The following is a 16308-nucleotide window of genomic DNA, read 5'->3' as shown; positions in this document are numbered from 1 at the left end:
GCTTATAGTGGCTGTCACATTGTTACAGATGCTATTCTTTATAGACAACACTAAATCACTGGTCAGCCTCACCTCCATCCCCAGCCTCACCTCCATCCCTGGGAAACTGATGGAACGACTTATCCTCGGTGCCATCTCAAGGCATATCAGGGATAAGAGGGTCATTAGGGGCAGTCAACATGGCTTCACCAAGGGGAAGTCGTCCTTGACCAACCTCATTGACTTTTATGAGGACATAAGATGGACGGAAGATGGCAGAGCAGTGGACGTGATCTACCTTGACTTGAGTAAGGCATCTGACACAGTCTCCCACAGCATCCTCACAGCTAAACTGAGGGAGTGCGGTCTGGATGAGCGGGTAGTGAGGTGGACTGCGAACTGGCTGAAGGGAAGAAGCCAGAGAGTCGTGGTCAATGGGGCAGAGTCCAGTTGGAGGCCTGTATCTAGTGCAGTGCCTCAGGGGTCAGTACTGGGGCCTGTATTATTCAATATATTCATCAATTATTTGGACGAGAGAATAGAGTGCACTATCAGCAAGTTTGCTGATGACACCAACTGGGAGGAGCGGCTGACACTGGAAGCTGTGCTGCCATCCAGAGACCTGGACAGGCTGGAGAGCTGGACAGGGAAAAATGTAATGAAATATAACAAGGGTAAGTGTAGAGTCTTGCATCTGGGCAGGAACAACCCCAGCTTCCCGTATAAGTTGGGGAATGACCTATTAGAGAGCAGAATAGGAGAAAGGGACCTGGGGTCCTGGTGGACAGCAGGATGACCATGAGCCAGCACTGGACCCTTGTGGCCAGGAAGGCCAACGGCATCCTGCGGTGGATTAGAAGGGGGGTGGTTAGTAGTCAGAGAGGTTCTCCTGCCCCTCTACTCCGCCCTGGTGAGACCACACCTGGAATATTGTGTCCAGTTCTGGGCCCCTCAGTTCCAGAAGGACAGGGAACTGCTGGAGAGAGTCCAGCATAGGGCAACAAAGATGCTGAAGGTTGTGGAGCATCTCCCGTGTGAGGAAAGGCTGAGGGAGCTGGGGTTCTGGAGCTTGAAGGAGACTGAGGGGTGACCTCATTCATGTTTACAGATATCTAAAGGGGGAGTGTCAGGAGGATGGAGCCAGGCTCTTCTCGGTGACAGCCAATGATAGGTCAAGGAGTAATGGGTTCAAACTGGAACACAAAAGGTTCCACTGAAATTTGAGAAGAAACTTCTTCTCAGTAAGGGTGACAGAACATTGGAACAGGCTGCCCAGGGAGGTTGTGGAGTCTCCTACTCTGGAGACATTCCAAACCCACCTGGACGCCTTCCTGTGTAACCTCATCTGGGTGTTCCTGCTCCGGCAGGGGGAATGGACTGGATGAGCTTTCGAGGTCCCTTCCAATCCCTGACATTCTGTGATATTTCAGATATAATAATGGTTCTTCATATTTTAAGACTGAACAATTAAAAAACAGAAAATTCTGCAAATGCCAACAAAAGAACATCTTATGGGTGTGCCAGATTTGGAGGCTATAATTCACATCTCCCTGCTGAATTTTATCCTTCAGTCTTCCAAGTGAACATTGCAACGCACTGTAAGCTGTGACAAGGACAGGGCAAAAGACAGATATATTTTGTCAAAAGAAGGGGCTCAGAAGGGAATGAGAATGATACTCTCTTAAATATATCAAATGCTAACATGGATAACTTCAGTTTACCAGCGTGTTTTTCTAGACACATTAAACTACCAGATAAATGCACTTGGGATTATTTGTTAGGGACCAAAATGGGCTGAAGAGTATGTAGGTTAAATCAAGGTGTGTATTCCCTAGGGATATCTCAGAAGATAAAAAGCCAGCCCTGACTACTATTTAAAGGCAGCACAGCAGACGGTTAAGTTACACCCAGGTGTGTCTTCCCTCCGGTGATCCCAAGGGAGAGATGCAAGTCCACTTTTCCTATTTAATGGTGGCAGAATAGCTGGTTAGATTACGTCTTAAGTCATTTTGTAAGCTTACCATCCAAATGTTAGGATTCAAAAATTGTAAGCCTACAAAGCTATTTACGATAACAAATACTGCTGCTATCACTGCATAATAAAATATAAATAATGTATTTAAAATAAGCAATTATCCCACTACTAAATTAAATAAGAATATTTTATCAAATGAATGAATTTATACTCTGGCTAGGTACAAAATTAAGTTCATAGGGAGAACTACTCACTGACAAGTTTCCAGATCAACAAGACAATTCTTATCAATGTGAAATAGCAGGAGGGGTTTATAATGAGGTCAAGAGTGGTTTTCCATATAAACGGAGCCCAAGAACATGTTAAAATTGATCAAACATTCTCAACTGGACACCAAGTGTCATACACACCTTGGAGTTTGTTCTGATGTAAGCCTCTTGATCTCTTCTGTTCTTCGCTTGTGGCAGACGGCTTCATCTCCTGAAGACCAGACTGGTTTAGTTTAAAAAAAACTCTTCAAGCTGACCACGAGATATCTGTAAGGAGAAAAAAAATAGTTTAAAAAAAAAAAAAAACAACACACACAAAACCCACTACTTCAAATTCTACAAAACTATTCTGCCGCTCAAAAGGATAAGCACTACAAAGCAGTGCTGCTAGGAGGGCTGTGCTCTTTGTGTCTACAGAAGTGGATGTTGATATAAGGCTGTGATACACATTGGGAAGAAACAGGAAAAGTCTGCGGCAAATACTGACACCCCCCTTTCCTCTAGGTATTTCTTCCTGATAGTTATCCCAGGAAACAAGAGATAACACTTGCCAGTCAGTGGTTCACTTTCATTCAGCATCTTATCTCTGCACTGCAATCGACCTGTGACGCCAGCTCAAGTAAACACACCCAACAAGTTAATGTGAAACGAGCTAACTTGGGTACCAATAACTACAGAGCTAATTGAGGTGCCAATAACTACAGAGCTGCAGCAGTCTGCATTTCAAGGCAGGGTTAATAATCAGGCCATTAGCCTACTCTGGTTCTGGGCTACTGCAGTTAGTACCTAAGTTACTGACATAAAACCAGCTCAGATTTGTCTTGCTCAGCCATCAGAGTAAGAATCGTAAATTAAAAGTAGTGGAGAATTTGGGAATAATTAAGCAACGATGTTGCCCAAACCATCTCAGAATTTCCCCTGCCAGCTTTAGACGTGTAACCCTGAGGAACATTAAATCTGAAAGGCCTTGGAAAGGACAAGTAATTATCCAGCACTATCTTTGAGATCTTCCAGACAGGAAAGAGCATATCCACCAACACTCCATGCCGCTATCTCTGTAAGATCCAGCAGATAAATTGACAAAGTCTTCATTTCTAGTAGCAAAAGCTCCTGGAAGATCTAATAAAAATCAAACTGGCAAATTCTTGACAGGAAATAATTCATCCCAAGTGAAAACATGCCTTTTGTTCCACCAGTCCTATTACTGTGACAGGTGGATGCTTTGGTAGATCTTTTCTCTTTCAACTCTGTGTAAAGTGTTCTGCAGCAGGAATCACAAAAACACTTCATGAATAGCATGAACTTAACATGAATATAAATCTGTCCTCCAAAGCAGAGAGCATGTTTTTATCAAAGTTTCAAGACATTATTCAGTATCTTACCATAATCATGGGAGATAAACATGGGTGTACCTATACAATAACTTGGGGGCCGCAAAGATGTTTCTACTGTTTTGTGGAATGATGATAATTATATTTAGCACTCATTCAAGGCTTTTCATCTTCAAAGCACTTTACAAACATTAATTAATCCTCACAACACCCTATGAGGTAGGTAAGTATTATTACAGTAGGTGTGATCAGGTTTGTGTAGGGGACTGTAGAGTGTGCACAAAAGCAGGTAAGGGCAGCAGAAATACATATTCCTGCTATTGCACATTTAAACTCGTATTCCTCTCTACATATTTGCACACAAAAACCAAACCCCTCCACATAAATTCATATAAATACATGCCCACACAAACGCACACTCCTCCAAAGTAGCTGTATTTTTATGACTGCGCTAAGGCGCTCTGTTTTGGGGAAGGAATATTACCTTGAGTATACCAGTCTTGTAGTGTTCCAACATTTAAACGGTGTAAGATGTTTTTTGCTTTCTATGGTGCAGCCACAGTTTCTTTCCATGACGAAAGTTCAGACTGCACAAATGTAAGAAAGACACCTATTTCTGGTCACTGAATGCTTCCTGATAGTATGGCAAAATCCACACCAGGAAGGAGAGTTTTTAATAACCACAGGCTTGCAAAACGCAGATGGATATTTTAAATAAAAAGAAAAACAGAGAGGTTGAGAGGGAGCACTCACTTTCCAGACAGAGCTCAATACCTGCCCAACTTCTCTGAAGAATTACTAAGAGAACAAGGAAAAAAAAAACCTGCAGCTTAGTCATATTTGTATTCTTATTAAATGCAGGACTGCCTGAGGCGAACAAGAGCTGATATCATAATTATTGGCTTGCCTAGCCAGCTGCCTTCTCTCACCTGATGTAAGATCAGATCTTTCCAGCCTTTGGAGGCTCTGTACCGCTGAGCCTCCACTCTCTCTGCAAGGCTGTTTGAATGACCTAATCCTGTCCTGGAGCAGCAGCACGCCGTTTTGCTTCAGTAAAAAGGTAAGAGGAAACCTCTGACAACTTCATACGGCTTTTTAGAATTCAGCCGTGAAGGCCAAACGGAAGGGGGAGCAGAACTCTTTTGCCTTGGCTCATCTATTTAATCTGAAGTCCCTGAGGCTGACTTTGAAGAACTTCAGGCTGAGGGAAGGGGAAGGTCAGCACCTACATCCCGTTCCTCAGCAACTCCCAGAGGTATTTATCAGCTGCGAGTGAAGAGTGGCAAGAGAAGGAGTCAAGAAAACAGCAGGTAAGTGAACAGATTCATTGGTCTAGTGCTGGGAGAAATGAAGACTGTAGGTGATTTCCCAAAGGAAAGAAAAATAGCTCTTCTTGTCTCGGGTGTATACCAGCTTAATCTAAGCTACTTTCTGTTCCACAGTTACAAAGAAAACTGAAAAGAAAAGGAATTAAATAACAAAAAGGCAAATCAAGAAAAGTATAAAAAAAAAAAAAGTGGGAATCTCATGTCTCACAGATTCATAATAGATTTCAAAAGTTTCCAATGGCAAATCGAAAATTTGGGAAGTTATATGTTTTCAAATCAAGCTTGCTTTTACTGTGGTCTCTGTTTTAAATATGCTACTTTTGCATCATGTGTTTTGTAGTAGTTGATGAAAACATTTTTGAGACTTACTCCTATATTGAAAGGTGTCCAAAGTGACATCCAGACAGAAGCCAGGATGTGTTAACTGCAGAAATGACTGAATTCGAGTACTGCAAATGGAAATTTGTTTCTTATTTGTTTACTTGCACAGGACTTATATAACTTTCTTTTCACATCTTAGTTTCAGACTGTTAGATTTCCAGCAAGAAAGGAACTGTTTGTGTTAGAAACACAATAATTATCAAACCTATAAATAACAAGAAGTCAGCATTCACTCTTGGTCCTCCTGCAAATTTACCGGACATCAGATTAAATCTTGGGGAATTAGAATTTATTCTATAAATGTTTCACTTTGTTTTGTCAGAATTGTATGTGTTTCTAAATTGAATACTGATATGAGCCAGGTTGAACTGGATGAGTTTTAGGCTGAAAATGTATGTATTTTACTCATAACTTACTATGAGCATAGGAGAACAAAAATATTAAATATATAGGGTGCATATTTCTTAAGGAGGAAAGAATTGTGTCCTTTGCTTTCAGCCAGGTGATGCCTGTATTACATATGCAGCCAAGAAAATATACAACTAAAGCACATTGTTTACCATGCATCCCGGTGAGGGGGGATGAACATGGATAGAAGTAGTATTAATGTATATGAAATAAGGGGTTACATCCTGGTAATTTGAGTATCTACACTCTGCCCCAAATGTTAAAATACAGTGTGAGAAAGCACTGGCTCGTACATGAGCACAGATACTCTATAATATTGCCGTGTTCCTAGATACAACTAGAGCCACGTGTTACTTACTGAGACAGGAGTCAGTCGAGTACTCCAGGGAGTAAATGGAAATATCCGTATGCCATGTGCTAGGTGTGATACAGGAACCTGCCAGGAACACATGAAGACACTTGCCATTACTGCAAAACACTGAGCAGAAAGAGGAAGGCGTAAAAAGAGCAACATCTACATAAAGCAATGTCTTTCTGACCCATTCCTTCTAATAGCAGGCTTTGTCTTTTTTAGGAGAACGGCTTGCTGCTTAAACACAGTTTAAAAAAAAAAACCACGCATTTTGTAAAAACAGAAATAAAAAGAAAACATAACAGTTTAGGACTCCTGGAAACTAAATATTAACCACAACACCATTCTTAACTTTTTGGCTGCAAACTCCAGAAATTTAACGCAAGAAGTGGTGTCATGCAGAACTACTTTCAGTCATTAAATCACTCCCATAACCTGGTTTCATAGGCTGTTAAATGGCCAAGGACAAGGAGAGAGTGATGTGGCCTCCAAAAAAATGTGAAACAGAAATTTCCAGGTCCTGCAAAAAATACTGGTAATTGATTCACATTAGAACCAAAAGGGGCCTTTGATTACAGCCCAGAGTGACCACAGCTAGATCTGAAATGAGAAATTCTGCAGTCATCTATGCAATAAAATTTAAAAAGCATAAAGTTACAAACAAACAAACAAAAAACCCCATACATAAACACCCAACACGTATTCAGCCTTTAAAAGGTAGGGACTGTGTAATGAAGAATTCTTACATGTACTACTCCGTCCTGCTTATAAACCCAACAATTATAGATGCAAAATACTCCAGCAGCTTACGCCTCACTCATGCAGACACATTGGAAGCTGGCTCTCTGTCTCCATTGAAAAGAAAAACGTCGGTTTGGATGTGGCATAAAAAACCCAGGATTTGATAGGTCAGTGTCTATAAGGCATAGAAAACATAAATGGAGATAACTTCCCAGCAGACGGGATTTAATGTTTGTGGCCATACCCTCTGTTGTTACTTAGAAAGCCTGAGCTTTATGATTTGCGTCAAACACACCTCTCTGCTCTCCTGCACCTCAAAAATCATTAGCTCAAAATACAAAGAGATTCATTATGAAGATAATGCAGATTAAGAGAGAGGTAGAAATAAAATCCTGCTCTCGTACATCTGTGAGCACGGCCAGGGCCACATCTTTCCAAGGGAACTCTTCATTTAGTTACGGTTTGAAAGCAGTTCTCAGAAGCTACGCAAGGTGGAAAGAGGCTGGAATATCCTGAGTATGAGCCCACTTGTAAATCACCACAGAATGGCATCATTCTGTCGGCCGTAGGAAGCAGAGCTGTGAGGTGCTGCTCTTCCTTCTGAGTCACTATTGAATCAGTACCCCAACACAGTGCTAAAGACAGGATGCTGCTTACATAAAGGACTAAAAGCAAAGTCCTGGTTAATTCAATTTATCAAAGACACTACAACACTTTAAATAAGATTAGGGAAATAATTAACCCTTTTGCCACATTTCAAATATAAATTCAACTCATGCCCTCATAACCACAGCGACCTGCTTGCTACTTCCCTAACTTGCTCCTCACCCCACAAACAGCCTGCTTTTTTGTTGTTTTCTTTTTAATCAATTAACTCCTGTCCAACACAGCCCATTTTTTGCACCCCTCTTGTGCAACTAAGCCTCCTGGTCATACACGAGATGCTACCAGTGGTTTCTTCCACAATGCCCAGAAACTCAGCGTAACCCAGCACACCGTGCTTGCCGCTTCTTGCAAACACCCTCTTCCCAACGGGCCTGTGTGCCACCCTTCTTCCTTCAAATCAGCACTTAGAAGAGCCACATATTCCAAATAGCTCCGATAGAATATATTATTCTTTATTTTATTTGGGATGGAAGATCTTTAGAGTTGTTCACAGAACGTTACCTTTTGCATTATATAAACAAAATAATAATTCATAAGATTATTTAGAAGTGTTTTTCCTAAATTCCCTAACATTTTGAAATGAAACCTGCATTCCTTGTGCCATGTTAAATGTTGTCAAGTATTGAAGGGAGCTGCTAAACATGTGGTTAGTAAAGTGATCCCTGTTTAGCCTTTACAAATCTCAACAGTGTCTTTTGAGGCTTAGTAAATATATGTAAAATCACTTTAAGATGTTTGGATGAGACAGGGCTACTGCAATCCAGAGCATTATTATCTTTCTGTTGGTGAAGTGCTCAGAAATGAATGAAGCATATAGGGTGAGGTTCCATCAGAGTCATGTAATGAAGCAAAACATGCTGTCATTTTAACCCAATTTGTTTCCCTCTGTACTGCTGCCTCACCAGTTTGTTCAAACCTCTCAAAGGAGCTCATCTAGTGTCAGCTTACAACTTCCACACCTAGCCCGTACTTTACTCCTGGAATGGGTAGGTATCCCTGCCCTGCAAACTCTTAACTGCTGGTTCAACAGACCTGCCAGGACAGGTCCCTGCAACATTCCCCTCTGTGGGCAAATGGTAGGATGCCAGAAATATTAGACAGGAACCTGTTCTCCCAGGAATGTAAGTAATTCATAGAAGGAAATAATTTACCATTTTCCCAGCTGGAATAATTAAACAGCTAGGCACTGTCCTCCCTAGCTGCAGAAAAGAACAAACGAGAGGGGAGAACAAAAAGAGCTGGGATGTCCTGCAATATATTATAAATTCTCTTACAGAACTAAAGTTCTTTAGTCTGGAACTCTTTCCTCATCAGCCACGTTTTCTAAGCCACTGACCGTTCTCACTCCTCTCCTATGAACTCCAAACTGGAGTCCATTGTTTCAAAATGCAGTGACCAAAACTGGGTACAAACCTTCAGCCAACATTAACCAACACCAAGAGGAGTTAACTTCACAAGTCCACAGAATATACCTCTGTAAGCACCTTACACCTGCCAGCACAGCTGCCTTTTTCATTACGGAATGATGTGGCTGGATTTAGGTTCAGCTCCTAACCCATTAAAACCTCAAGATCTCTTTTGCAGAACTGCTACCTAGTCACTTGTTCTCTTTCGCTATCTGCAGGGTTTATTATTCCTGTCTAGATGTTAAACTTAGTTATTATTGAACTGCATTTTACTTTCTTCAAACCATTTTTCCTGACTCCTTTTGACTATCAATCCTGTCCTCTAAATACATATGCGAAGCTTTTCATCCTCACGCTGTCTCCAAATCTGGTTAGTGCTCCTCTCTAATCTGTCACTCAAGTCACTAGTGAAAATACCAAGTACTATCAGACTCCTCAGAAATGCACTCAAAACACACTTTCATTCTGACAACAGTTAGTAACTACTTGTAATGCTTATTCGACCCAGATTTACTTTCTCTCTACCAGAGACTTATCTAAAATAAATTTTTTTAGTTTGCTTAAGAGAACATCATGGGAGACAGCACAGAGGCCTCACTCCTGTCAAGCTGCTTTACCTGTACACCTGCTCCTCTTCTTGCCAGGCCAGTACCCAGGGAAACCACAGTGCTGTGACAATTCCTTAGCAAATTCATAATGGCTTTTGCTTTTGCCTTTTTTCTCTACCTTGGTTGTTGGCATTTTTTAAAATTTTGTACTTTTCTGGGAACTAAAGTTAAATCTTCCATCTGTAATCTCTCATAATTTGTAGTTTCAAGACAGGTACTATATTTACTGCCTTTCAGCCTTGTGATACAATATCTATACCCAGCGAATTCTCAGAGACAGAGACCTGCAGCTCTGTAGTTACTTCAGCCCATTCTCTAAATTCACTAGAATGAAATTAATTTGGGCCACTGAACCCAAAGACGTCAAAAAGCCTCTGCCCTGTCCTCCGGGAGGTGAGAACACATGTATTCTTCAACGTATGAGATCAGAGGCAAACATTAATATTCCAGAATTTCTCATACTCTGACTTGGCATTGCCCCGTTAGTTTTCCATTGTGCTTTAAGGTCACTAATTAATGTATGCCCTACTTTTCCACCCAGGAATAGATTTGGGCTGGTTTTTTATGTCTTTGAAATGCAGAGTGTCTAGAGAGCACCTGATCTACCACATGGGTTTGGGGTCTGCTTTGTGACACCTGAATTCTGTTTTGGTAACATGCAAGAAATGCTATTGTCTAACATCTTTTGTAAGAACCTCTCAAAGCACTGAAAAATTACATACTAGGGCAAACATTTTCAAGATTAGCCAGTAATTGAAGGTACTCTGTTTAGGATAATCTGCCCATAGTCTTCTGAGGTGTTGAGCAACAATATTTAGAATATATTATATTATTTAAATCTATGGAAATTTCCTGTCCATAGGTACATATCAGTTCAGTACACAGCATAAAATACTTGTACTCATATGGAAAAACTCTTTGCTTCACAAAATTTTCATTCAGTGGCTAAGACTCACTAGAAATCTAGTGACGTTTTCCTAGATTTCTCTCCGTTCTCACATAGGTGAGAACACACTGCAGCCTAATTTGACATCCATTGACTAGCAGTAGTTTTCAGCAGGCAAACTTAACTGCCAGAAAACAAATGGGGCACAGCATAATTCAGTCACACCTGTTTTTTTCCTCCCTAACCCTATAAATATACAACAGGCAACTGTTTTCAACAGGGAAAATAAGCCAGATTTATCTATGCATATGTACATAGGACTGTGAAGGGAATTGCAAAATTTGGCTCAAAGTGATGGTGTTCCTTGCTGTTGAAAGTCTCCACAGAAAGTCATTTTAAAAGAGATATTCAACAAAAATAGGAAAAGATCACGTATACACAAACAGAAGGTTTTCCCACATGTAAAGACACTGTTAAACTGCAAGATTTGAGAAAGAATGACAAAGTAAAATTTAAGAGAGAATGAAAATGTGGAAACTAGAAATATATTAGACTGCGAACTGGCTGAAGGGAAGAAGCCAGAGAGTCGTCGTCGATGGGGCGGAGTCCAGTTGGAGGACTGTATCCAGTGCAGTGCCTCAGGGGGCAGTGCTGGGGCCTGTATTATTCAATATATTCATCAATTATTTGGACGAGGGAATACAGTGTACTATCAGCAAGTTTGCTGATGACACCAAGCTGGGAGGAGCGGCTGACACGCCAGAGGCTGTGCTGCCATCCAGAGACCTGGACAGGCTGGAGAGCTGGACAGGGAAAAATTTAATGAAATATAACAAGGGAAAGTATAGAGTCTTGCATCTGGGTAGGAACAAGCCGTTTCAGTGTAAGTTGGGGAATGACCTATTAGAGAGCAGCGTAGGGGAAAGGGACCTGGGGGTCCTGGTGGACAGCAGGGTGACCATGAGCCAGCACTGGACCCTTGTGGCCAGGAAGGCCAATGGTACCTGGGGTGGGTTAGAAGGGGGTGGTCAGTAGGTCAGAGAGGTTCTCCTGCCCCTCTGCTCTGCCCTGGGGAGACCACACCTGGAATATTGTGTCCAGTTCTGGGCCCCTCAGTTCCAGCAGGACAGGGAACTGGTGGAGAGAGTCCAGCGCAGGGCAACAAAGATGCTGAAGGGAGTGGAGCATCTCCCGTGTGAGGAAAGGCTGAGGGAGCTGGGGCTCCGGAGCTTGGAGTAACTACTAACGTAAAAATATGCATTCTTGACAAAATAAAAATTGTGATTCTTGTACACTCACTATTCTAGCAGCACCGAGTTTCACAAAAAAAAAAGTAAGATACACCAAGAATCACAATAAGAAAAGTGACAACTATCAATATTTAGCTTGGAAAGAGAGAAATAAAGGAATACTTTACAGATAACCGAATAGAGAACCCATATGAAGAATTCTTTTGCCCTAGCAAGTCAGATTTGATGATGTGTTCATTAGTGACCTTCACTGTTCAAACAAACATGCACGTTTCTTGTAACAGACATGGGGCCTAGATTTCCCTGACAGAAGAAATTAGGCATGTGCTTTTGATTTTTTACCTGTTTTCCTGCTGATACTCTTCACTTTAATCCATCTGACCCTGCACTGAGCAGTGGGAGTTGGACTACATGATTTCCTGAGGTCCCTTCCAGCCTCAGCTTTCCTGTGAATCTTTCCAATGGTACTTCTGCTAAATAGATCTCGTTACAAAGTAGAAACGAGAGCTGGGAAAACCAAGCACCTTATAGCTCCGCTCTACAGACTCCCAGCTGCAGGGAAAAATGGTCTTTGACCATAGGATAAGATCTGCCAGAGGAAGCTGCTGTGACCACAACACTAGTTGACAAAGAAAGAAAAGGATGAGGTTGCTTCCAGTAGTGGACTGACCTTTTTACCAACAAAGAATAAGTAAAGCTGACAAAAGCTTCTACAGTCTGTAGTCCCCCACAATTCTATAATATTATAAGTTTTGTCCCGTACTTATTTGGTCAACCTGAGAAAGCTACACCAGTAGAATGAGTGAAACAGTGTTTTACACATAGAAGTATTTAGGAGGAAGGAAAATGCTGAGCTGTTGCTGTTATCTATTCTGATACAGATCTGTGGGGCTTTTACAAAATATATTTATATTTTAATATATTAATTATAATTTTTCTCCTGAAATTATTATTCTAAGGACAGAGTTAGCAATAATATAAAACTGTACTTCCAGTCTCTTAATGAATATTCTTTATCAGCTGTGCTTTAAGCATTAAAAACAAACACCTATAAAAAGTCTCATTTGCATTATTTTTTATGTATTAGAAAACAGATTGGTTTTTGTAGCACGTTTAGTTTTACATCTCTTTGTTTAATGTGGTAATCCCCTTAGATCAGTTAATTATGTTTTATGTATAATTGAAATTCAATATTTTAAGAGAAGAAATTAGCATAGTTTCAACCTCTTTCTATCTAGCTGCTCCCAAAAATGTAAGATTCCATTTCAATAAAAGAGTTAATTTTTCACGCTAAGGAAAGAATGGACAAAATCTCTGTTAGAGGGGCCATGGATCCACCAGGAAGAATCTCTTGTGCTTCATAAGCTGCATGATGATATATGCAAATGCAACAGGAGTACTGGGGAAAAACATGGGGTTGATAAGATTCCTGTTTAATTTGAGCCCTTTTCTTATTTCTAATTTTCATCTCTATTAAGAATTTTTGTAACAGCATCAAGTATGTGTATATAATTCAATACACTTGCTTAAATGATGCTTCCTTAATGAAGCAGATACTGTTTATTCAGACTGTTTATTGTGAAATGCTGCACACGCAGTTTTTGGACGTTTGCTGTTTCTGTGAAATTCCTTTCCTTTATTTCAAGGGTGTTATTACCTCATGTTTTGTGGCTAATGAAATCTCTATTTTCTAAAGTCACTGGGCCTTCATATAAGCGAGGGGTGGAGAAGGCTACTCATTGTGTAACAGAATTGAATTTCTCCTAAAAAAGCTGTGACCTTCACATTTTCTATGTTTTATTTAATGTAGTTTTAGGGATGCTTTAATACTTTGCCATAAGATATTTTAATTAACCATAATTTGGGACAGAAAGAATTAGAAGTATATTTGTTGTCTCAGTTACCAGTATAGAAGACACACTTACCCTGAAGCAATCACCTCAGGAGATGGACAGACACACACAGAGACAGAATTTGCAATTTGTTAAGAAACAGTGCAAAGCAGATGTGCTATTTTGAGTACATATATCGCTCTTAAAGGAGATTCTCTGTTGCTTTAGATATTCATCAAAAAGTTGAAATATTTAAGAATGGAAAAGACTATTCTCATGGTCTCCATTTCTTAGATGCTCCACCACTAGAATACTTCAGAGGTTTAAGCCCTGAAGAGGGGCATGCACGTCACAAATTTGCTTTACAGTGTTTTTTGCTGAGCACAGGGACCATTAATCAGTTAGTGCTGCTCCCCTGTTCAGTCAATGGCCAAATTTACAAAAAAATGAATAAAAAAGCACCTCCTATTTCACAAGGCAGACAGAGCTGGCTGAAAAGTTCATCCTAGATGAACAAATCACATTATGTTGCCAAAATTTTGCATCAAGCATTTATGTCATACTGGCTTGAGCAATGTGCTTTTAAACAAAGAAAACGGGGGAAAGAAACTTAGCTTTGTTTTGCTCTTCTTCTAGAGGAAACAGTTTTCACAAAGCCTGAAGAATTTTGCTGGAAGAGTTAAAATCACATAAGATGAAGTAGTAAAATTAACTGAAAAATCAAATAGCTGTTCTTGATATTTTGCTTTTAACAGTAAGGAAGCAGTGCTTATGAAACAGAAACGGGCTCTAGGAATAAATAGGGACTGGGAAAACAGGCGGGTGTAGCAGAGGAATACTTGGAGAGTGGGGAGGGTAAAGGGGTAACAACCACTGGTCACTTTGCAGCAAAGCAGAGATAAGGTTAATTGGGTGAATGAACTTTGGTGTAACTTAGCCCATCAGATATAGCCATATTTACAGTATTTAGAGACTCTTACGCTGGTCTCATATCTCGTAACTGTAGGTAGGGGTGGTTTTAGCTGTGCCTATTCTCTAAACTTCCCTCATTTTCAGATCTTCCTCCCCCGAGAACTTTCTTTGTATTAACAGTAGACATTATGTTTTCCAAGGTTTACAAAGAATGAACATAATCCTCCTTGGGAAGTTTAATGACTTTATGCACGACTTCTTGTTTTGTTCGCCATATTAGATTTGCGTAGCGGAAAGGGACCTGGGGGTCCTGGTGGACAGCAGGATGACCATGAGCCAGCACTGGGCCCTTGTGGCCAGGAAGGCCAATGGTACCTGGGGTGGGTTAGAAGGGGGTGGTCAGTAGGTCAGAGAGGTTCTCCTGCCCCTCTGCTCTGCCCTGGGGAGACCACACCTGGAATATTGTGTCCAGTTCTGGGCCCCTCAGTTCCAGCAGGACAGGGAACTGCTGGAGAGAGTCCAGCGTAGGGCAACAAAGATGCTGAAGGGAGTGGCGCATCTCCCGTGTGAGGAAAGGCTGAGGGAGCTGGGGCTCTGGAGCTGGACAAGAGGAGACTGAGGGGTGACCTCATTAATGTTTACAGATATCTAAAGGGTGAGTGTCAGGAGGATGGAGCCAGGCTCTTCTCGGTGACAACCAATGATAGGACAAGGGGTAATGGGTTCAAACTGGAACACAAAAGGTTCCACTTAAATTTGAGAAGAAACTTCTTCTCAGTGAGGGTGACAGACACTGGCCCAGGCTGCCCAGGGGGGTTGTGGAGTCTCCTACTCTGGAGACATTCAAAACCCACCTGGACACCTTCCTGTGTAACCTCATCTGGGTGTTCCTGCTCCGGTGGGGGGATTGGACTAGATGGTCTTTCGAGGTCCCTTCCAATCCCTGACATTCTGTGACTCTGTGCTTTTTCTTCTCCCTCTCTCCTGCCTTCCTAATTTCAAATCACTTGTATCTCATCTTGTTCTTAGCAGTTAATCCTTCCTGAAGGATTAGCGTATTTGTATGCTACTCATTTTGCAAAACAATGTCAGCCCATACTTTCTCTTAAGGTTCTTTAATCTCCAAACTGCCCCTCATTTATTCTTCAGTCTGCCTGTCTGTCTGTCTCTTGCTCCTCCTGGTATTCCAAAGACAATGCTTTAAATTACAAAACTCAGTTCTCAACTTGATGCTGGGCTGTGAATAACTTTGTAATTTTGGGGGCAGGAAGAGCAGAGTGTTGGGATAATCATGCATTTTTCATTTCTTTACCCTATTTTTTTTTTCCTCTCTCCCTTTTCCCTAACTAAAGTGTTTGCTTCTGCAAGTACCTAACTCTATCTCTCTGGAAATGTTACCTTTTACACTGCAGTGAATTCATGCAATGGAAACATTAAGCATTCTCTGATTTTATGTGTTTAAAATAGCGTGCAATGCAGTGCACATGATACCAAAAAACATCCACCTTGGGTGAAACCAAAGGCCCATCTGCCCCAGTATCCTCTTTCCAGCAATGGACAACATAAAACGCCTGGAGAAAAGCACAGAAACAGCAAATACAGTTTGCAAGTCACAGACCTCTTAATTCAGAGCTGCTGTCCATCTATTTAATAAGCCACAATGGATTTTCCTTTCCACGAACCTGTCCAGCCATCCCTTGAATCCATACAAGCTTTGACATCTACAGCACCCTGTGGTAGGGACTTGCACAGCTGAGCCTCATGCTGTGCAAGAACCACCTCGTTTTGCCAGTTTTGAATCTCCATCCTGCCAGGCTCATTTAATGGTCTACAGCTGTTGAATTACAAGTCTGCCTTCAATGCCTGCTCACCCTCCCCACACCACTTGTGATTTAACACATCTCTTCCATTCTTTCACCATCGCCAACTACCAAAGCCCACTTACTCATTCCTTGTATGGATGCTGGTCCAGATCCTTATTGTC

The 16308-nt window shown here is 41.2% G+C and overlaps 1 protein-coding gene across 8 annotated transcripts in view; it reads left to right on the top strand.

Annotated features, from left to right (window-relative positions):
* Positions 1 to 4458: 4458 nt before the first annotated feature.
* The window catches only part of FOXN1 (forkhead box N1), a 38372-nt gene continuing 26522 nt past the window's right edge, over positions 4459 to 16308 (top strand). For 3 of the 8 annotated variants that reach the window (XM_013366829.3, XM_065036971.1, XM_065036972.1), the window contains exon 1: positions 4485 to 4864. The gene's annotated coding sequence lies outside the window, so the exon portion shown is untranslated. Of the gene's footprint in view, positions 4865 to 16308 lie in introns of all 8 variants that reach the window. The other 5 variants (XM_065036977.1, XM_065036975.1, XM_065036970.1 and 2 more) reach the window with 4 other exon arrangements.

This window comes from Columba livia, chromosome 20 (genome assembly GCF_036013475.1).
Source record: "Columba livia isolate bColLiv1 breed racing homer chromosome 20, bColLiv1.pat.W.v2, whole genome shotgun sequence".
NCBI lineage: Eukaryota > Metazoa > Chordata > Aves > Columbiformes > Columbidae > Columba > Columba livia.
This window is presented reverse-complemented; position numbering and strand designations above follow the sequence as displayed.